General features: G+C 43.5%; 12 non-coding genes across 12 annotated transcripts; all 12 read right to left on the bottom strand.

The window, feature by feature from the left end:
- Positions 1 to 270: 270 nt before the first annotated feature.
- Positions 271 to 342, bottom strand: TRNAG-UCC (transfer RNA glycine (anticodon UCC)). Its single transcript has one exon. It is a non-coding gene; the product is annotated as a tRNA-Gly (tRNA).
- Positions 343 to 3,461: 3,119 nt separating this feature from the next.
- Positions 3,462 to 3,533, bottom strand: TRNAG-UCC (transfer RNA glycine (anticodon UCC)). The gene has a single exon. It is a non-coding gene; the product is annotated as a tRNA-Gly (tRNA).
- A 3,127-nt stretch (positions 3,534 to 6,660) lies between these two features.
- TRNAG-UCC (transfer RNA glycine (anticodon UCC)) lies at positions 6,661 to 6,732 on the bottom strand. Its single transcript has one exon. It is a non-coding gene; the product is annotated as a tRNA-Gly (tRNA).
- A 1,513-nt stretch (positions 6,733 to 8,245) lies between these two features.
- Positions 8,246 to 8,317, bottom strand: TRNAG-CCC (transfer RNA glycine (anticodon CCC)). Its single transcript has one exon. It is a non-coding gene; the product is annotated as a tRNA-Gly (tRNA).
- A 1,529-nt stretch (positions 8,318 to 9,846) lies between these two features.
- Positions 9,847 to 9,918, bottom strand: TRNAG-UCC (transfer RNA glycine (anticodon UCC)). The gene has a single exon. It is a non-coding gene; the product is annotated as a tRNA-Gly (tRNA).
- Positions 9,919 to 13,047: 3,129 nt separating this feature from the next.
- TRNAG-UCC (transfer RNA glycine (anticodon UCC)) lies at positions 13,048 to 13,119 on the bottom strand. Its single transcript has one exon. It is a non-coding gene; the product is annotated as a tRNA-Gly (tRNA).
- Positions 13,120 to 14,641: 1,522 nt separating this feature from the next.
- Positions 14,642 to 14,713, bottom strand: TRNAG-CCC (transfer RNA glycine (anticodon CCC)). Its single transcript has one exon. It is a non-coding gene; the product is annotated as a tRNA-Gly (tRNA).
- Positions 14,714 to 15,261: 548 nt separating this feature from the next.
- On the bottom strand, positions 15,262 to 15,333 carry TRNAM-CAU (transfer RNA methionine (anticodon CAU)). The gene has a single exon. It is a non-coding gene; the product is annotated as a tRNA-Met (tRNA).
- A 913-nt stretch (positions 15,334 to 16,246) lies between these two features.
- Positions 16,247 to 16,318, bottom strand: TRNAG-UCC (transfer RNA glycine (anticodon UCC)). The gene has a single exon. It is a non-coding gene; the product is annotated as a tRNA-Gly (tRNA).
- Positions 16,319 to 17,831: 1,513 nt separating this feature from the next.
- TRNAG-CCC (transfer RNA glycine (anticodon CCC)) lies at positions 17,832 to 17,903 on the bottom strand. The gene has a single exon. It is a non-coding gene; the product is annotated as a tRNA-Gly (tRNA).
- A 1,533-nt stretch (positions 17,904 to 19,436) lies between these two features.
- Positions 19,437 to 19,508, bottom strand: TRNAG-UCC (transfer RNA glycine (anticodon UCC)). Its single transcript has one exon. It is a non-coding gene; the product is annotated as a tRNA-Gly (tRNA).
- A 1,513-nt stretch (positions 19,509 to 21,021) lies between these two features.
- TRNAG-CCC (transfer RNA glycine (anticodon CCC)) lies at positions 21,022 to 21,093 on the bottom strand. Its single transcript has one exon. It is a non-coding gene; the product is annotated as a tRNA-Gly (tRNA).
- Positions 21,094 to 21,636: the final 543 nt, after the last annotated feature.

Raw genomic sequence — 21,636 nt, forward strand, 5'->3', positions numbered from 1 at the left:
TGGAGTTAAAATGTCTGGTCGGGCCTCAGCCCTTTCATTGTCTGCCCACTGTAACATATTTTTTTACCAGTACATGTGAGTGGTGACTCTGCTTTATGAAACTTATCATATATTAGGACAATGAATATAGCAGAAGGGGCGATCGAAATGCTTGCCTACATATTTGTTTATTTTTTATATAATGGCTGATTAACCTCTTAATTATATTACCATTTTGTGAAATGTTGCTTTAAAATATATCCTGCTTGCAGAATATATAAGTATTTGTACTGCGTTGGCCGGGAATCGAACCCGGGTCAACTGCTTGGAAGGCAGCTATGCTCACCACTATACCACCAACGCCCTCTGATCTTTGTGCTCTCGGTTCTAAACATTAGGACCCTGAGTTCAATGACTATCATGCACCAGCTTCAATGGTGCATTTGGTTTAGATACCAACATGAAAAGCAATAGAAAGTTTTTGTAGAGGGTAAGGAACTGGGATTGAAACCAAGGACAAAGCTGTGCAGAAGAGAAGAATGGAAAGCAGCAATACAAATAATAGATATGAACACATAGAGGCAGCATGGGAAGCAAAGCAGGGAAGAGAAATAGAGAACATTCCATGAAATGCCCAGGAGATAGATAAGAGCAGAACAAAAAAGGGAAGAATGAAATTCAAAGCCTCCACATAAAAGTGTTTGAAGGTCCCACCAGTCATTCATGCTTATTATTGTGTGCCTTTACTTTCAAAGTACAGTGTGGAGCTTTTGACGATCCCTCTCTTGTATTTCAGCAGACACAGATAGTTGAGAAGTCTTTTCTCACATAGCTGGCACAAGCTTGCGCTTTTCCTTGCTGGTAGCGTGGAAATGACAGCTTGGTCCTTGGAAGTAAAATCAAGCAAAATTAGCAGAGGATGGTTTCGATCCATCGACCTCTGGGTTATGGGCCCAGCACGCTTCCGCTGCGCCACTCTGCTCCGTTGTGAAAGTGTTCTTTTTATGCAGATAAGGAGCATTAGGCAGAGTAGCATGGGATTGGTCTGGCTCTCACCTCATTTGCATAAGTATATCCCAAGGCATGCTGGGTGCAGAAAAACTTCATCTTCCCCTCTCACAATCAGTCATAACTGAAAGTCAGACACTCTTAGGCACTAGCCGTTTCAGGCCTTTATCAAGACAGTAGCTCTTGAACCATCTCTCTCTCGCTCTGTGATCCTAGCACTAGCATGCTCAGGATTTGGCTTTACCTTGGAGCCAGAGATATACCCGGTGAGGGCTTGCCCGGTGTGAGGCTTTTGAGCGTTTGGGAGCGTTGTGGACGTTGGACAGGAAACTATGCGAATATGAAGCCTCCAACATTCCTGCTTCAGTGAGTGGTCCTTTCCATGGACATCTGACTCTTGGATTCCTCTCAACTTGCCTTCTGATAAAACATTTTGTGAGCAGCAGTTTCCTTCGACAGCTACAAGGTGGCGCTACATTCAGGTGAGAGCACAAGTATGCACAAAATGTTAGGGACTTTTGCCAGATTTATCGGTGGATCTTGCATATTTTTTCAGAGGCTAGATATTGCCTAGAAATGCTTTTTAACATAGAGATGCTGGAGTTACAATGTCTGGTCGGGCCTCAGCCCTTCCATTGTTTGCCCACTGTAACAAATTTATTACCAGCACATGTGTGTTGTGACTCTGCTTTATGAAACTTATCATATATTAGGACAATGTATGTAGCAGAAGGTGCGATTGAGATGTTTGCCCACGTATTTGTTTATTTTTTTATATATGGCTGATTAATCTGTTCGTGAAATTTCCATTTTGTGACATGTTGCATTACAATATATCCTGCTTGCAGAATATATAAGTATTTTCAGTGCGTTGGCTGGGAATCGAACCCGGGTCAACTGCTTGGGAAGCAGCTATGCTCACCACTATACCACCAACGCCCTCTGATGTGTTAGCTCTCGGTTCTAAATATTACGTTGCAGAAATCAATGACTATCTTGCACCAGCTTCAATGGTGCATTTGGTTTAGATACCAACATGAGAAGCAGTAGAACGTTTTTTGCAGAGGGTAAGGAACTGGGGATTGAAACCAAGGACAAAGTTGTGCAGAAGAGAAGAAATGAAAAGCAACAGTACAAATAGTAGAAATGAGCATATATAGGCAGCATGGGAAGCAAAGCAGGGAAGAGAAAGAGAACATTCCATGAAATGCCCAGGAGATAGATAAGAGCAGAACAAAAAGGGAAGAATGAAATTCAAAGCATGCCCAGAAAGTTGTGTGAAGCTCCCACCAGTCAGTCATTTATGGTTATAATTGTGTGTCTTTACTTTCAAAGTACAGGGTTGTACCTTTCACGATCACTCTTGTATTACACAGACACGAATAGTTGAGAAGTCTTTTCTCACATAGCTGGCACAAGCTTGCACTTTTCCTTTCTGGCTATGTGGAAATGACAGCTTGGTCCTTGGAAGGAAAATCAAGCAAAATTAGCAGAGGATGGTTTCGATCCATCGACCTCTGGGTTATGGGCCCAGCACGCTTCCGCTGCGCCACTCTGCTCCTTTGTGAAAGTGTTCTCTTTATGCAGATGAGGAGGCATTCAGAGAAGTGACGTGGGATTGGTCGGGCTCTCACCTCATTTGCCTAAGTATATCGCAAGGCATGCTGGGTGCAGAAAATCTTTATCTTCCCCTCTCACAATCAGTCACAACTGAAAGTCCAGACCCTCTTAGGCACTAGCCGTTTCAGGCCTTTAACAAGACAACAGCTCTCTGACGCTCTCTGTCTCTCTCTCTCTCTCTGTGATCCTAGTGCTTGCATGCTCAGTATTTGGCTTTTCCTGGGAGCCAGAGATCTACCCGGTGAGGGCTTGCCGGTATAAGGCTTTAGAGCGTTTGGGAGCGTTCGGTACATGAGAGGACGTTGGACTGGAAGCTATGCAAATTTGAAGCATCCAAACTTCCTGCTGCAGTCGGAGGCTCTTTCCATGGACATCTGCCTTTTGGATTCCTCTAAACTTGCCCTCTGATGAAACATTTTGTGAGCTGCAGTTACCTCCGACGGCTACAAGGTGGTGCTACATTCAGGTGAGGGCACAAGTATGCACAAAATGTTGGGGACTTTTGCCAGATTTATTGCTGGACCTTGCATATTTTTTTCAGAGGCTAAATATTGCCTAGGAAATGCTTTTTAACATAGAGATGCTGGAGTTAAAATGTCTGGTCGGGCCTCAGCCCTTTCATTGTCTGCCCACTGTAACATATTTTTTTACCAGTACATGTGAGTGGTGACTCTGCTTTATGAAACTTATCATATATTAGGACAATGAATATAGCAGAAGGGGCGATCGAAATGCTTGCCTACATATTTGTTTATTTTTTATATAATGGCTGATTAACCTCTTAATTATATTACCATTTTGTGAAATGTTGCTTTAAAATATATCCTGCTTGCAGAATATATAAGTATTTGTACTGCGTTGGCCGGGAATCGAACCCGGGTCAACTGCTTGGAAGGCAGCTATGCTCACCACTATACCACCAACGCCCTCTGATCTTTGTGCTCTCGGTTCTAAACATTAGGACCCTGAGTTCAATGACTATCATGCACCAGCTTCAATGGTGCATTTGGTTTAGATACCAACATGAAAAGCAATAGAAAGTTTTTGTAGAGGGTAAGGAACTGGGATTGAAACCAAGGACAAAGCTGTGCAGAAGAGAAGAATGGAAAGCAGCAATACAAATAATAGATATGAACACATAGAGGCAGCATGGGAAGCAAAGCAGGGAAGAGAAATAGAGAACATTCCATGAAATGCCCAGGAGATAGATAAGAGCAGAACAAAAAAGGGAAGAATGAAATTCAAAGCCTCCACATAAAAGTGTTTGAAGGTCCCACCAGTCATTCATGCTTATTATTGTGTGCCTTTACTTTCAAAGTACAGTGTGGAGCTTTTGACGATCCCTCTCTTGTATTTCAGCAGACACAGATAGTTGAGAAGTCTTTTCTCACATAGCTGGCACAAGCTTGCGCTTTTCCTTGCTGGTAGCGTGGAAATGACAGCTTGGTCCTTGGAAGTAAAATCAAGCAAAATTAGCAGAGGATGGTTTCGATCCATCGACCTCTGGGTTATGGGCCCAGCACGCTTCCGCTGCGCCACTCTGCTCCGTTGTGAAAGTGTTCTTTTTATGCAGATAAGGAGCATTAGGCAGAGTAGCATGGGATTGGTCTGGCTCTCACCTCATTTGCATAAGTATATCCCAAGGCATGCTGGGTGCAGAAAAACTTCATCTTCCCCTCTCACAATCAGTCATAACTGAAAGTCAGACACTCTTAGGCACTAGCCGTTTCAGGCCTTTATCAAGACAGTAGCTCTTGAACCATCTCTCTCTCGCTCTGTGATCCTAGCACTAGCATGCTCAGGATTTGGCTTTACCTTGGAGCCAGAGATATACCCGGTGAGGGCTTGCCCGGTGTGAGGCTTTTGAGCGTTTGGGAGCGTTCGGGACGTGAGTGGACGTTGGACAGGAAACTATGCGAATATGAAGCCTCCAACATTCCTGCTTCAGTGAGTGGTTCTTTCCATGGACATCTGACTCTTGGATTCCTCTCAACTTGCCTTCTGATAAAACATTTTGTGAGCAGCAGTTTCCTTCGACAGCTACAAGGTGGCGCTACATTCAGGTGAGAGCACAAGTATGCACAAAATGTTAGGGACTTTTGCCAGATTTATCGGTGGATCTTGCATATTTTTTCAGAGGCTAGATATTGCCTAGAAATGCTTTTTAACATAGAGATGCTGGAGTTACAATGTCTGGTCGGGCCTCAGCCCTTCCATTGTTTGCCCACTGTAACAAATTTATTACCAGCACATGTGTGTTGTGACTCTGCTTTATGAAACTTATCATATATTAGGACAATGTATGTAGCAGAAGGTGCGATTGAGATGTTTGCCCACGTATTTGTTTATTTTTTTATATATGGCTGATTAATCTGTTCGTGAAATTTCCATTTTGTGACATGTTGCATTACAATATATCCTGCTTGCAGAATATATAAGTATTTTCAGTGCGTTGGCCGGGAATCGAACCTGGGTCAACTGCTTGGGAAGCAGCTATGCTCACCACTATACCACCAACGCCCTCTGATGTGTTAGCTCACGGTTCTAAATATTACGTTGCAGAAATCAATGACTATCTTGCACCAGCTTCAATGGTGCATTTGGTTTAGATACCAACATGAGAAGCAGTAGAACGTTTTTTGCAGAGGGTAAGGAACTGGGGATTGAAACCAAGGACAAAGTTGTGCAGAAGAGAAGAAATGAAAAGCAACAGTACAAATAGTAGAAATGAGCATATATAGGCAGCATGGGAAGCAAAGCAGGGAAGAGAAAGAGAACATTCCATGAAATGCCCAGGAGATAGATAAGAGCAGAACAAAAAGGGAAGAATGAAATTCAAAGCATGCCCAGAAAGTTGTGTGAAGCTCCCACCAGTCAGTCATTTATGGTTATAATTGTGTGTCTTTACTTTCAAAGTACAGGGTTGTACCTTTCACGATCACTCTTGTATTACACAGACACGAATAGTTGAGAAGTCTTTTCTCACATAGCTGGCACAAGCTTGCACTTTTCCTTTCTGGCTATGTGGAAATGACAGCTTGGTCCTTGGAAGGAAAATCAAGCAAAATTAGCAGAGGATGGTTTCGATCCATCGACCTCTGGGTTATGGGCCCAGCACGCTTCCGCTGCGCCACTCTGCTCCTTTGTGAAAGTGTTCTCTTTATGCAGATGAGGAGGCATTCAGAGAAGTGACGTGGGATTGGTCGGGCTCTCACCTCATTTGCCTAAGTATATCGCAAGGCATGCTGGGTGCAGAAAATCTTTATCTTCCCCTCTCACAATCAGTCACAACTGAAAGTCCAGACCCTCTTAGGCACTAGCCGTTTCAGGCCTTTAACAAGACAACAGCTCTCTGACGCTCTCTGTCTCTCTCTCTCTCTGTGATCCTAGTGCTTGCATGCTCAGTATTTGGCTTTTCCTGGGAGCCAGAGATCTACCCGGTGAGGGCTTGCCGGTATAAGGCTTTAGAGCGTTTGGGAGCGTTCGGTACATGAGAGGACGTTGGACTGGAAGCTATGCAAATTTGAAGCATCCAAACTTCCTGCTGCAGTCGGAGGCTCTTTCCATGGACATCTGCCTTTTGGATTCCTCTAAACTTGCCCTCTGATGAAACATTTTGTGAGCTGCAGTTACCTCCGACGGCTACAAGGTGGTGCTACATTCAGGTGAGGGCACAAGTATGCACAAAATGTTGGGGACTTTTGCCAGATTTATTGCTGGACCTTGCATATTTTTTTCAGAGGCTAAATATTGCCTAGGAAATGCTTTTTAACATAGAGATGCTGGAGTTAAAATGTCTGGTCGGGCCTCAGCCCTTTCATTGTCTGCCCACTGTAACATATTTTTTTACCAGTACATGTGAGTGGTGACTCTGCTTTATGAAACTTATCATATATTAGGACAATGAATATAGCAGAAGGGGCGATCGAAATGCTTGCCTACATATTTGTTTATTTTTTATATAATGGCTGATTAACCTCTTAATTATATTACCATTTTGTGAAATGTTGCTTTAAAATATATCCTGCTTGCAGAATATATAAGTATTTGTACTGCGTTGGCCGGGAATCGAACCCGGGTCAACTGCTTGGAAGGCAGCTATGCTCACCACTATACCACCAACGCCCTCTGATCTTTGTGCTCTCGGTTCTAAACATTAGGACCCTGAGTTCAATGACTATCATGCACCAGCTTCAATGGTGCATTTGGTTTAGATACCAACATGAAAAGCAATAGAAAGTTTTTGTAGAGGGTAAGGAACTGGGATTGAAACCAAGGACAAAGCTGTGCAGAAGAGAAGAATGGAAAGCAGCAATACAAATAATAGATATGAACACATAGAGGCAGCATGGGAAGCAAAGCAGGGAAGAGAAATAGAGAACATTCCATGAAATGCCCAGGAGATAGATAAGAGCAGAACAAAAAAGGGAAGAATGAAATTCAAAGCCTCCACATAAAAGTGTTTGAAGGTCCCACCAGTCATTCATGCTTATTATTGTGTGCCTTTACTTTCAAAGTACAGTGTGGAGCTTTTGACGATCCCTCTCTTGTATTTCAGCAGACACAGATAGTTGAGAAGTCTTTTCTCACATAGCTGGCACAAGCTTGCGCTTTTCCTTGCTGGTAGCGTGGAAATGACAGCTTGGTCCTTGGAAGTAAAATCAAGCAAAATTAGCAGAGGATGGTTTCGATCCATCGACCTCTGGGTTATGGGCCCAGCACGCTTCCGCTGCGCCACTCTGCTCCGTTGTGAAAGTGTTCTTTTTATGCAGATAAGGAGCATTAGGCAGAGTAGCATGGGATTGGTCTGGCTCTCACCTCATTTGCATAAGTATATCCCAAGGCATGCTGGGTGCAGAAAAACTTCATCTTCCCCTCTCACAATCAGTCATAACTGAAAGTCAGACACTCTTAGGCACTAGCCGTTTCAGGCCTTTATCAAGACAGTAGCTCTTGAACCATCTCTCTCTCGCTCTGTGATCCTAGCACTAGCATGCTCAGGATTTGGCTTTACCTTGGAGCCAGAGATATACCCGGTGAGGGCTTGCCCGGTGTGAGGCTTTTGAGCGTTTGGGAGCGTCGTGGACGTTGGACAGGAAACTATGCGAATATGAAGCCTCCAACATTCCTGCTTCAGTGAGTGGTTCTTTCCATGGACATCTGACTCTTGGATTCCTCTCAACTTGCCTTCTGATAAAACATTTTGTGAGCAGCAGTTTCCTTCGACAGCTACAAGGTGGCGCTACATTCAGGTGAGAGCACAAGTATGCACAAAATGTTAGGGACTTTTGCCAGATTTATCGGTGGATCTTGCATATTTTTTTCAGAGGCTAGATATTGCCTAGAAATGCTTTTTAACATAGAGATGCTGGAGTTACAATGTCTGGTCGGGCCTCAGCCCTTCCATTGTTTGCCCACTGTAACAAATTTATTACCAGCACATGTGTGTTGTGACTCTGCTTTATGAAACTTATCATATATTAGGACAATGTATGTAGCAGAAGGTGCAATTGAGATGTTTGCCCACGTATTTGTTTATTTTTTTATATATGGCTGATTAATCTGTTCGTGAAATTTCCATTTTGTGACATGTTGCATTACAATATATCCTGCTTGCAGAATATATAAGTATTTTCAGTGCGTTGGCCGGGAATCGAACCCGGGTCAACTGCTTGGGAAGCAGCTATGCTCACCACTATATCACCAACGCCCTCTGATGTGTTAGCTCTCGGTTCTAAATATTACGTTGCAGAAATCAATGACTATCTTGCACCAGCTTCAATGGTGCATTTGGTTTAGATACCAACATGAGAAGCAGTAGAACGTTTTTTGCAGAGGGTAAGGAACTGGGGATTGAAACCAAGGACAAAGTTGTGCAGAAGAGAAGAAATGAAAAGCAACAGTACAAATAGTAGAAATGAGCATATATAGGCAGCATGGGAAGCAAAGCAGGGAAGAGAAAGAGAACATTCCATGAAATGCCCAGGAGATAGATAAGAGCAGAACAAAAAGGGAAGAATGAAATTCAAAGCATGCCCAGAAAGTTGTGTGAAGCTCCCACCAGTCATTTATGGTTATAATTGTGTGTCTTTACTTTCAAAGTACAGGGTTGTACCTTTCACGATCACTCTTGTATTACACAGACACGAATAGTTGAGAAGTCTTTTCTCACATAGCTGGTACAAGCTTGCACTTTTCCTTTCTGGCTATGTGGAAATGACAGCTTGGTCCTTGGAAGGAAAATCAAGCAAAATTAGCAGAGGATGGTTTCGATCCATCGACCTCTGGGTTATGGGCCCAGCACGCTTCCGCTGCGCCACTCTGCTCCTTTGTGAAAGTGTTCTGTTTATGCAGATGAGGAGGCATTCAGAGAAGTGACGTGGGATTGGTCGGGCTCTCACCTCATTTGCCTAAGTATATCGCAAGGCATGCTGGGTGCAGAAAATCTTTATCTTCCCCTCTCACAATCAGTCACAACTGAAAGTCCAGACCCTCTTATTCACTAGCCGTTTCAGGCCTTTAACAAGACAACAGCTCTCCGACGCTCTCTGTCTCTCTCTCTCTCTGTGATCCTAGTGCTTGCATGCTCAGTATTTGGCTTTACCTGGGAGCCAGAGATCTACCCGGTGAGGGCTTGCCGGTATAAGGCTTTAGAGCGTTTGGGAGCGTTCGGTACATGAGAGGACGTTGGACTGGAAGCTATGCAAATTTGAAGCATCCAAACTTCCTGCTGCAGTCGGAGGCTCTTTCCATGGACATCTGCCTTTTGGATTCCTCTAAACTTGCCCTCTGATGAAACATTTTGTGAGCTGCAGTTACCTCCGACGGCTACAAGGTGGTGCTACATTCAGGTGAGGGCACAAGTATGCACAAAATGTTGGGGACTTTTGCCAGATTTATTGCTGGATCTTGCATATTTTTTTCAGAGGCTAAATATTGCCTAGGAAATGCTTTTTAACATAGAGATGCTGGAGTTAAAATGTCTGGTCGGGCCTCAGCCCTTTCATTGTCTGCCCACTGTAACATATTTTTTTACCAGTACATGTGAGTGGTGACTCTGCTTTATGAAACTTATCATATATTAGGACAATGAATATAGCAGAAGGGGCGATCGAAATGCTTGCCTACATATTTGTTTATTTTTTATATAATGGCTGATTAACCTCTTAATTATATTACCATTTTGTGAAATGTTGCTTTAAAATATATCCTGCTTGCAGAATATATAAGTATTTGTACTGCGTTGGCCGGGAATCGAACCCGGGTCAACTGCTTGGAAGGCAGCTATGCTCACCACTATACCACCAACGCCCTCTGATCTTTGCGCTCTCGGTTCTAAACATTAGGACCCTGAGTTCAATGACTATCATGCACCAGCTTCAATGGTGCATTTGGTTTAGATACCAACATGAAAAGCAATAGAAAGTTTTTGTAGAGGGTAAGGAACTGGGATTGAAACCAAGGACAAAGCTGTGCAGAAGAGAAGAATGGAAAGCAGCAATACAAATAATAGATATGAACACATAGAGGCAGCATGGGAAGCAAAGCAGGGAAGAGAAATAGAGAACATTCCATGAAATGCCCAGGAGATAGATAAGAGCAGAACAAAAAAGGGAAGAATGAAATTCAAAGCCTCCACATAAAAGTGTTTGAAGGTCCCACCAGTCATTCATGCTTATTATTGTGTGCCTTTACTTTCAAAGTACAGTGTGGAGCTTTTGACGATCCCTCTCTTGTATTTCAGCAGACACAGATAGTTGAGAAGTCTTTTCTCACATAGCTGGCACAAGCTTGCGCTTTTCCTTGCTGGTAGCGTGGAAATGACAGCTTGGTCCTTGGAAGTAAAATCAAGCAAAATTAGCAGAGGATGGTTTCGATCCATCGACCTCTGGGTTATGGGCCCAGCACGCTTCCGCTGCGCCACTCTGCTCCGTTGTGAAAGTGTTCTTTTTATGCAGATAAGGAGCATTAGGCAGAGTAGCATGGGATTGGTCTGGCTCTCACCTCATTTGCATAAGTATATCCCAAGGCATGCTGGGTGCAGAAAAACTTCATCTTCCCCTCTCACAATCAGTAATAACTGAAAGTCAGACACTCTTAGGCACTAGCCGTTTCAGGCCTTTATCAAGACAGTAGCTCTTGAACCATCTCTCTCTCGCTCTGTGATCCTAGCACTAGCATGCTCAGGATTTGGCTTTACCTTGGAGCCAGAGATATACCCGGTGAGGGCTTGCCTGGTGTGAGGCTTTTGAGCGTTTGGGAGCGTTCGGGACGTGAGTGGACGTTGGACAGGAAACTATGCGAATATGAAGCCTCCAACATTCCTGCTTCAGTGAGTGGTTCTTTCCATGGACATCTGACTCTTGGATTCCTCTCAACTTGCCTTCTGATAAAACATTTTGTGAGCAGCAGTTTCCTTCGACAGCTACAAGGTGGCGCTACATTCAGGTGAGAGCACAAGTATGCACAAAATGTTAGGGACTTTTGCCAGATTTATCGGTGGATCTTGCATATTTTTTCAGAGGCTAGATATTGCCTAGAAATGCTTTTTAACATAGAGATGCTGGAGTTACAATGTCTGGTCGGGCCTCAGCCCTTCCATTGTTTGCCCACTGTAACAAATTTATTACCAGCACATGTGTGTTGTGACTCTGCTTTATGAAACTTATCATATATTAGGACAATGTATGTAGCAGAAGGTGCGATTGAGATGTTTGCCCACGTATTTGTTTATTTTTTTATATATGGCTGATTAATCTGTTCGTGAAATTTCCATTTTGTGACATGTTGCATTACAATATATCCTGCTTGCAGAATATATAAGTATTTTCAGTGCGTTGGCTGGGAATCGAACCCGGGTCAACTGCTTGGGAAGCAGCTATGCTCACCACTATACCACCAACGCCCTCTGATGTGTTAGCTCTCGGTTCTAAATATTACGTTGCAGAAATCAATGACTATCTTGCACCAGCTTCAATGGTGCATTTGGTTTAGATACCAACATGAGAAGCAGTAGAACGTTTTTTGCAGAGGGTAAGGAACTGGGGATTGAAACCAAGGACAAAGTTGTGCAGAAGAGAAGAAATGAAAAGCAACAGTACAAATAGTAGAAATGAGCATATATAGGCAGCATGGGAAGCAAAGCAGGGAAGAGAAAGAGAACATTCCATGAAATGCCCAGGAGATAGATAAGAGCAGAACAAAAAGGGAAGAATGAAATTCAAAGCATGCCCAGAAAGTTGTGTGAAGCTCCCACCAGTCAGTCATTTATGGTTATAATTGTGTGTCTTTACTTTCAAAGTACAGGGTTGTACCTTTCACGATCACTCTTGTATTACACAGACACGAATAGTTGAGAAGTCTTTTCTCACATAGCTGGCACAAGCTTGCACTTTTCCTTTCTGGCTATGTGGAAATGACAGCTTGGTCCTTGGAAGGAAAATCAAGCAAAATTAGCAGAGGATGGTTTCGATCCATCGACCTCTGGGTTATGGGCCCAGCACGCTTCCGCTGCGCCACTCTGCTCCTTTGTGAAAGTGTTCTCTTTATGCAGATGAGGAGGCATTCAGAGAAGTGACGTGGGATTGGTCGGGCTCTCACCTCATTTGCCTAAGTATATCGCAAGGCATGCTGGGTGCAGAAAATCTTTATCTTCCCCTCTCACAATCAGTCACAACTGAAAGTCCAGACCCTCTTAGGCACTAGCCGTTTCAGGCCTTTAACAAGACAACAGCTCTCTGACGCTCTCTGTCTCTCTCTCTCTCTCTGTGATCCTAGTGCTTGCATGCTCAGTATTTGGCTTTTCCTGGGAGCCAGAGATCTACCCGGTGAGGGCTTGCCGGTATAAGGCTTTAGAGCGTTTGGGAGCGTTCGGTACATGAGAGGACGTTGGACTGGAAGCTATGCAAATTTGAAGCATCCAAACTTCCTGCTGCAGTCGGAGGCTCTTTCCATGGACATCTGCCTTTTGGATTCCTCTAAACTTGCCCTCTGATGAAACATTTTGTGAGCTGCAGTTACCTCCGACGGCTACAAGGTGGTGCTACATTCAGGTGAGGGCACAAGTATGCACAAAATGTTGGGGACTTTTGCCAGATTTATTGCTGGACCTTGCATATTTTTTTCAGAGGCTAAATATTGCCTAGGAAATGCTTTTTAACATAGAGATGCTGGAGTTAAAATGTCTGGTCGGGCCTCAGCCCTTTCATTGTCTGCCCACTGTAACATATTTTTTTACCAGTACATGTGAGTGGTGACTCTGCTTTATGAAACTTATCATATATTAGGACAATGAATATAGCAGAAGGGGCGATCGAAATGCTTGCCTACATATTTGTTTATTTTTTATATAATGGCTGATTAACCTCTTAATTATATTACCATTTTGTGAAATGTTGCTTTAAAATATATCCTGCTTGCAGAATATATAAGTATTTGTACTGCGTTGGCCGGGAATCGAACCCGGGTCAACTGCTTGGAAGGCAGCTATGCTCACCACTATACCACCAACGCCCTCTGATCTTTGTGCTCTCGGTTCTAAACATTAGGACCCTGAGTTCAATGACTATCATGCACCAGCTTCAATGGTGCATTTGGTTTAGATACCAACATGAAAAGCAATAGAAAGTTTTTGTAGAGGGTAAGGAACTGGGATTGAAACCAAGGACAAAGCTGTGCAGAAGAGAAGAATGGAAAGCAGCAATACAAATAATAGATATGAACACATAGAGGCAGCATGGGAAGCAAAGCAGGGAAGAGAAATAGAGAACATTCCATGAAATGCCCAGGAGATAGATAAGAGCAGAACAAAAAAGGGAAGAATGAAATTCAAAGCCTCCACATAAAAGTGTTTGAAGGTCCCACCAGTCATTCATGCTTATTATTGTGTGCCTTTACTTTCAAAGTACAGTGTGGAGCTTTTGACGATCCCTCTCTTGTATTTCAGCAGACACAGATAGTTGAGAAGTCTTTTCTCACATAGCTGGCACAAGCTTGCGCTTTTCCTTGCTGGTAGCGTGGAAATGACAGCTTGGTCCTTGGAAGTAAAATCAAGCAAAATTAGCAGAGGATGGTTTCGATCCATCGACCTCTGGGTTATGGGCCCAGCACGCTTCCGCTGCGCCACTCTGCTCCGTTGTGAAAGTGTTCTTTTTATGCAGATAAGGAGCATTAGGCAGAGTAGCATGGGATTGGTCTGGCTCTCACCTCATTTGCATAAGTATATCCCAAGGCATGCTGGGTGCAGAAAAACTTCATCTTCCCCTCTCACAATCAGTCATAACTGAAAGTCAGACACTCTTAGGCACTAGCCGTTTCAGGCCTTTATCAAGACAGTAGCTCTTGAACCATCTCTCTCTCGCTCTGTGATCCTAGCACTAGCATGCTCAGGATTTGGCTTTACCTTGGAGCCAGAGATATACCCGGTGAGGGCTTGCCCGGTGTGAGGCTTTTGAGCGTTTGGGAGCGTTCGGGACGTGAGTGGACGTTGGACAGGAAACTATGCGAATATGAAGCCTCCAACATTCCTGCTTCAGTGAGTGGTTCTTTCCATGGACATCTGACTCTTGGATTCCTCTCAACTTGCCTTCTGATAAAACATTTTGTGAGCAGCAGTTTCCTTCGACAGCTACAAGGTGGCGCTACATTCAGGTGAGAGCACAAGTATGCACAAAATGTTAGGGACTTTTGCCAGATTTATCGGTGGATCTTGCATATTTTTTCAGAGGCTAGATATTGCCTAGAAATGCTTTTTAACATAGAGATGCTGGAGTTACAATGTCTGGTCGGGCCTCAGCCCTTCCATTGTTTGCCCACTGTAACAAATTTATTACCAGCACATGTGTGTTGTGACTCTGCTTTATGAAACTTATCATATATTAGGACAATGTATGTAGCAGAAGGTGCGATTGAGATGTTTGCCCACGTATTTGTTTATTTTTTTATATATGGCTGATTAATCTGTTCGTGAAATTTCCATTTTGTGACATGTTGCATTACAATATATCCTGCTTGCAGAATATATAAGTATTTTCAGTGCGTTGGCCGGGAATCGAACCCGGGTCAACTGCTTGGGAAGCAGCTATGCTCACCACTATACCACCAACGCCCTCTGATGTGTTAGCTCTCGGTTCTAAATATTACGTTGCAGAAATCAATGACTATCTTGCACCAGCTTCAATGGTGCATTTGGTTTAGATACCAACATGAGAAGCAGTAGAACGTTTTTTGCAGAGGGTAAGGAACTGGGGATTGAAACCAAGGACAAAGTTGTGCAGAAGAGAAGAAATGAAAAGCAACAGTACAAATAGTAGAAATGAGCATATATAGGCAGCATGGGAAGCAAAGCAGGGAAGAGAAAGAGAACATTCCATGAAATGCCCAGGAGATATATAAGAGCAGAACAAAAAGGGAAGAATGAAATTCAAAGCATGCCCAGAAAGTTGTGTGAAGCTCCCACCAGTCAGTCATTTATGGTTATAATTGTGTGTCTTTACTTTCAAAGTACAGGGTTGTACCTTTCACGATCACTCTTGTATTACACAGACACGAATAGTTGAGAAGTCTTTTCTCACATAGCTGGCACAAGCTTGCACTTTTCCTTTCTGGCTATGTGGAAATGACAGCTTGGTCCTTGGAAGGAAAATCAAGCAAAATTAGCAGAGGATGGTTTCGATCCATCGACCTCTGGGTTATGGGCCCAGCACGCTTCCACTGCGCCACTCTGCTCCTTTGTGAAAGTGTTCTCTTTATGCAGATGAGGAGGCATTCAGAGAAGTGACGTGGGATTGGTCGGGCTCTCACCTCATTTGCCTAAGTATATCGCAAGGCATGCTGGGTGCAGAAAATCTTTATCTTCCCCTCTCACAATCAGTCACAACTGAAAGTCCAGACCCTCTTAGGCACTAGCCGTTTCAGGCCTTTAACAAGACAACAGCTCTCCGACGCTCTCTGTCTCTCTCTCTCTCTGTGATCCTAGTGCTTGCATGCTCAGTATTTGGCTTTTCCTGGGAGCCAGAGATCTACCCGGCGAGGGCTTGCCGGTATAAGGCTTTAGAGCGTTTGGGAGCGTTCGGTACATGAGAGGACGTTGGACTGGAAGCTATGCAAATTTGAAGCATCCAAACTTCCTGCTGCAGTCGGAGGCTCTTTCCATGGACATCTGCCTTTTGGATTCCTCTAAACTTGCCCTCTGATGAAACATTTTGTGAGCTGCAGTTACCTCCGACGGCTACAAGGTGGTGCTACATTCAGGTGAGGGCACAAGTATGCACAAAATGTTGGGGACTTTTGCCAGATTTATTGCTGGACCTTGCATATTTTTTTCAGAGGCTAAATATTGCCTAGGAAATGCTTTTTAACATAGAGATGCTGGAGTTAAAATGTCTGGTCGGGCCTCAGCCCTTTCATTGTCTGCCCACTGTAACATATTTTTTTACCAGTACATGTGAGTGGTGACTCTGCTTTATGAAACTTATCATATATTAGGACAATGAATATAGCAGAAGGGGCGATCGAAATGCTTGCCTACATATTTGTTTATTTTTTATATAATGGCTGATTAACCTCTTAATTATATTACCATTTTGTGAAATGTTGCTTTAAAATATATCCTGCTTGCAGAATATATAAGTATTTGTACTGCGTTGGCCGGGAATCGAACCCGGGTCAACTGCTTGGAAGGCAGCTATGCTCACCACTATACCACCAACGCCCTCTGATCTTTGTGCTCTCGGTTCTAAACATTAGGACCCTGAGTTCAATGACTATCATGCACCAGCTTCAATGGTGCATTTGGTTTAGATACCAACATGAAAAGCAATAGAAAGTTTTTGTAGAGGGTAAGGAACTGGGATTGAAACCAAGGACAAAGCTGTGCAGAAGAGAAGAATGGAAAGCAGTAATACAAATAATAGATATGAACACATAGAGGCAGCATGGGAAGCAAAGCAGGGAAGAGAAATAGAGAACATTCCATGAAATGCCCAGGAGATAGATAAGAGCAGAACAAAAAAGGGAAGAATGAAATTCAAAGCCTCCACATAAAAGTGTTTGAAGGTCCCACCAGTCATTCATGCTTATTATTGTGTGCCTTTACTTTCAAAGTACAGTGTGGAGCTTTTGACGATCCCTCTCTTGTATTTCAGCAGACACAGATAGTTGAGAAGTCTTTTCTCACATAGCTGGCACAAGCTTGCGCTTTTCCTTGCTGGTAGCGTGGAAATGACAGCTTGGTCCTTGGAAGTAAAATCAAGCAAAATTAGCAGAGGATGGTTTCGATCCATCGACCTCTGGGTTATGGGCCCAGCACGCTTCCGCTGCGCCACTCTGCTCCGTTGTGAAAGTGTTCTTTTTATGCAGATAAGGAGCATTAGGCAGAGTAGCATGGGATTGGTCTGGCTCTCACCTCATTTGCATAAGTATATCCCAAGGCATGCTTGGGTGCAGAAAAACTTCATCTTCCCCTCTCACAATCAGTCATAACAGAAAGTCAGACACTCTTAGGCACTAGCCGTTTCAGGCCTTTATCAAGACAGTAGCTCTTGAACCATCTCTCTCTCGCTCTGTGATCCTAGCACTAGCATGCTCAGGATTTGGCTTTACCTTGGAGCCAGAGATATACCCGGTGAGGGCTTGCCCGGTGTGAGGCTTTTGAGCGTTCGGGACGTGAGTGGACGTTGGACAGGAAACTATGCGAATATGAAGCCTCCAACATTCCTGCTTCAGTGAGTGGTTCTTTCCATGGACATCTGACTCTTGGATTCCTCTCAACTTGCCTTCTGATAAAACATTTTGTGAGCAGCAGTTTCCTTCGACAGCTACAAGGTGGCGCTACATTCAGGTGAGAGCACAAGTATGCACAAAATGTTAGGGACTTTTGCCAGATTTATCGGTGGATCTTGCATATTTTTTCAGAGGCTAGATATTGCCTAGAAATGCTTTTTAACATAGAGATGCTGGAGTTACAATGTCTGGTCGGGCCTCAGCCCTTCCATTGTTTGCCCACTGTAACAAATTTATTACCAGCACATGTGTGTTGTGACTCTGCTTTATGAAACTTATCATATATTAGGACAATGTATGTAGCAGAAGGTGCGATTGAGATGTTTGCCCACGTATTTGTTTATTTTTTTATATATGGCTGATTAATCTGTTCGTGAAATTTCCATTTCGTGACATGTTGCATTACAATATATCCTGCTTGCAGAATATATAAGTATTTTCAGTGCGTTGGCCGGGAATCGAACCCGGGTCAACTGCTTGGGAAGCAGCTATGCTCACCACTATACCACCAACGCCCTCTGATGTGTTAGCTCTCGGTTCTAAATATTACGTTGCAGAAATCAATGACTATCTTGCACCAGCTTCAATGGTGCATTTGGTTTAGATACCAACATGAGAAGCAGTAGAACGTTTTTTGCAGAGGGTAAGGAACTGGGGATTGAAACCAAGGACAAAGTTGTGCAGAAGAGAAGAAATGAAAAGCAACAGTACAAATAGTAGAAATGAGCATATATAGGCAGCATGGGAAGCAAAGCAGGGAAGAGAAAGAGAACATTCCATGAAATGCCCAGGAGATATATAAGAGCAGAACAAAAAGGGAAGAATGAAATTCAAATCATGCCCAGAAAGTTGTGTGAAGCTCCCACCAGTCAGTCATTTATGGTTATAATTGTGTGTCTTTACTTTCAAAGTACAGGGTTGTACCTTTCACGATCACTCTTGTATTACACAGACACGAATAGTTGAGAAGTCTTTTCTCACATAGCTGGCACAAGCTTGCACTTTTCCTTTCTGGCTATGTGGAAATGACAGCTTGGTCCTTGGAAGGAAAATCAAGCAAAATTAGCAGAGGATGGTTTCGATCCATCGACCTCTGGGTTATGGGCCCAGCACGCTTCCGCTGCGCCACTCTGCTCCTTTGTGAAAGTGTTCTCTTTATGCAGATGAGGAGGCATTCAGAGAAGTGACGTGGGATTGGTCGGGCTCTCACCTCATTTGCCTAAGTATATCGCAAGGCATGCTGGGTGCAGAAAATCTTTATCTTCCCCTCTCACAATCAGTCACAACTGAAAGTCCAGACCCTCTTATTCACTAGCCGTTTCAGGCCTTTAACAAGACAACAGCTCTCCGACGCTCTCTGTCTCTCTCTCTCTCTGTGATCCTAGTGCTTGCATGCTCAGTATTTGGCTTTTCCTGGGAGCCAGAGATCTACCCGGTGAGGGCTTGCCGGTATAAGGCTTTAGAGCGTTTGGGAGCGTTCGGTACATGAGAGGACGTTGGACTGGAAGCTATGCAAATTTGAAGCATCCAAACTTCCTGCTGCAGTCGGAGGCTCTTTCCATGGACATCTGCCTTTTGGATTCCTCTAAACTTGCCCTCTGATGAAACATTTTGTGAGCTGCAGTTACCTCCGACGGCTACAAGGTGGTGCTACATTCAGGTGAGGGCACAAGTATGCACAAAATGTTGGGGACTTTTGCCAGATTTATTGCTGGATCTTGCATATTTTTTTCAGAGGCTAAATATTGCCTAGGAAATGCTTTTTAACATAGAGATGCTGGAGTTAAAATGTCTGGTTGGGCCTCAGCCCTTTCATTGTCTGCCCACTGTAACATATTTTTTTACCAGTACATGTGAGTGGTGACTCTGCTTTATGAAACTTATCATATATTAGGACAATGAATATAGCAGAAGGGGCGATCGAAATGCTTGCCTACATATTTGTTTATTTTTTATATAATGGCTGATTAACCTCTTAATTATATTACCATTTTGTGAAATGTTGCTTTAAAATATATCCTGCTTGCAGAATATATAAGTATTTGTACTGCGTTGGCCGGGAATCGAACCCGGGTCAACTGCTTGGAAGGCAGCTATGCTCACCACTATACCACCAACGCCCTCTGATCTTTGCGCTCTCGGTTCTAAACATTAGGACCCTGAGTTCAATGACTATCATGCACCAGCTTCAATGGTGCATTTGGTTTAGATACCAACATGAAAAGCAATAGAAAGTTTTTGTAGAGGGTAAGGAACTGGGATTGAAACCAAGGACAAAGCTGTGCAGAAGAGAAGAATGGAAAGCAGTAATACAAATAATAGATATGAACACATAGAGGCAGCATGGGAAGCAAAGCAGGGAAGAGAAATAGAGAACATTCCATGAAATGCCCAGGAGATAGATAAGAGCAGAACAAAAAAGGGAAGAATGAAATTCAAAGCCTCCACATAAAAGTGTTTGAAGGTCCCACCAGTCATTCATGCTTATTATTGTGTGCCTTTACTTTCAAAGTACAGTGTGGAGCCTTTGACGATCCCTCTCTTGTATTTCAGCAGACACAGATAGTTGAGAAGTCTTTTCTCACATAGCTGGCACAAGCTTGCGCTTTTCCTTGCTGGTAGCGTGGAAATGACAGCTTGGTCCTTGGAAGTAAAATCAAGCAAAATTAGCAGAGGATGGTTTCGCTCCATCGACCTCTGGGTTATGGGCCCAGCACGCTTCCGCTGCGCCACTCTGCTCCGTTGTGAAAGTGTTCTTTTTATGCAGATAAGGAGCATTAGGCAGAGTAGCATGGGATTGGTCTGGCTCTCACCTCATTTGCATAAGTATATCCCAAGGCATGCTGAGTGCAGAAAAACTTCATCTTCCCCTCTCACAATCAGTCATAACTGAAAGTCAGACACTCTTAGGCACTAGCCGTTTCAGGCCTTTATCAAGACAGTAGCTCTTGAACCATCTCTCTCTCGCTCTGTGATCCTAGCACTAGCATGCTCAGGATTTGGCTTTACCTTGGAGCCAGAGATATACCCGGTGAGGGCTTGCCCGGTGTGAGGCTTTTGAGCGTTTGGGAGCGTTGTGGACGTTGGACAGGAAACTATGCGAATATGAAGCCTCCAACATTCCTGCTTCAGTGAGTGGTTCTTTCCATGGACATCTGACTCTTGGATTCCTCTCAACTTGCCTTCTGATAAAACATTTTGTGAGCAGCAGTTTCCTTCGACAGCTACAAGGTGGCGCTACATTCAGGTGAGAGCACAAGTATGCACAAAATGTTAGGGACTTTTGCCAGATTTATCGGTGGATCTTGCATATTTTTTTCAGAGGCTAGATATTGCCTAGAAATGCTTTTTAACATAGAGATGCTGGAGTTACAATGTCTGGTCGGGCCTCAGCCCTTCCATTGTTTGCCCACTGTAACAAATTTATTACCAGCACATGTGTGTTGTGACTCTGCTTTATGAAACTTATCATATATTAGGACAATGTATGTAGCAGAAGGTGCGATTGAGATGTTTGCCCACGTATTTGTTTATTTTTTTATATATGGCTGATTAATCTGTTCGTGAAATTTCCATTTTGTGACATGTTGCATTACAATATATCCTGCTTGCAGAATATATAAGTATTTTCAGTGCGTTGGCCGGGAATCGAACCCGGGTCAACTGCTTGGGAAGCAGCTATGCTCACCACTATACCACCAACGCCCTCTGATGTGTTAGCTCTCGGTTCTAAATATTACGTTGCAGAAATCAATGACTATCTTGCACCAGCTTCAATGGTGCATTTGGTTTAGATACCAACATGAGAAGCAGTAGAACGTTTTTTGCAGAGGGTAAGGAACTGGGGATTGAAACCAAGGACAAAGTTGTGCAGAAGAGAAGAAATGAAAAGCAACAGTACAAATAGTAGAAATGAGCATATATAGGCAGCATGGGAAGCAAAGCAGGGAAGAGAAAGAGAACATTCCATGAAATGCCCAGGAGATAGATAAGAGCAGAACAAAAAGGGAAGAATGAAATTCAAAGCATGCCCAGAAAGTTGTGTGAAGCTCCCACCAGTCATTTATGGTTATAATTGTGTGTCTTTACTTTCAAAGTACAGGGTTGTACCTTTCACGATCACTCTTGTATTACACAGACACGAATAGTTGAGAAGTCTTTTCTCACATAGCTGGTACAAGCTTGCACTTTTCCTTTCTGGCTATGTGGAAATGACAGCTTGGTCCTTGGAAGGAAAATCAAGCAAAA

The sequence above is a fragment of the Lissotriton vulgaris genome, chromosome 9, assembly GCF_964263255.1.
Source record: "Lissotriton vulgaris chromosome 9, aLisVul1.2, whole genome shotgun sequence".
NCBI lineage: Eukaryota > Metazoa > Chordata > Amphibia > Caudata > Salamandridae > Lissotriton > Lissotriton vulgaris.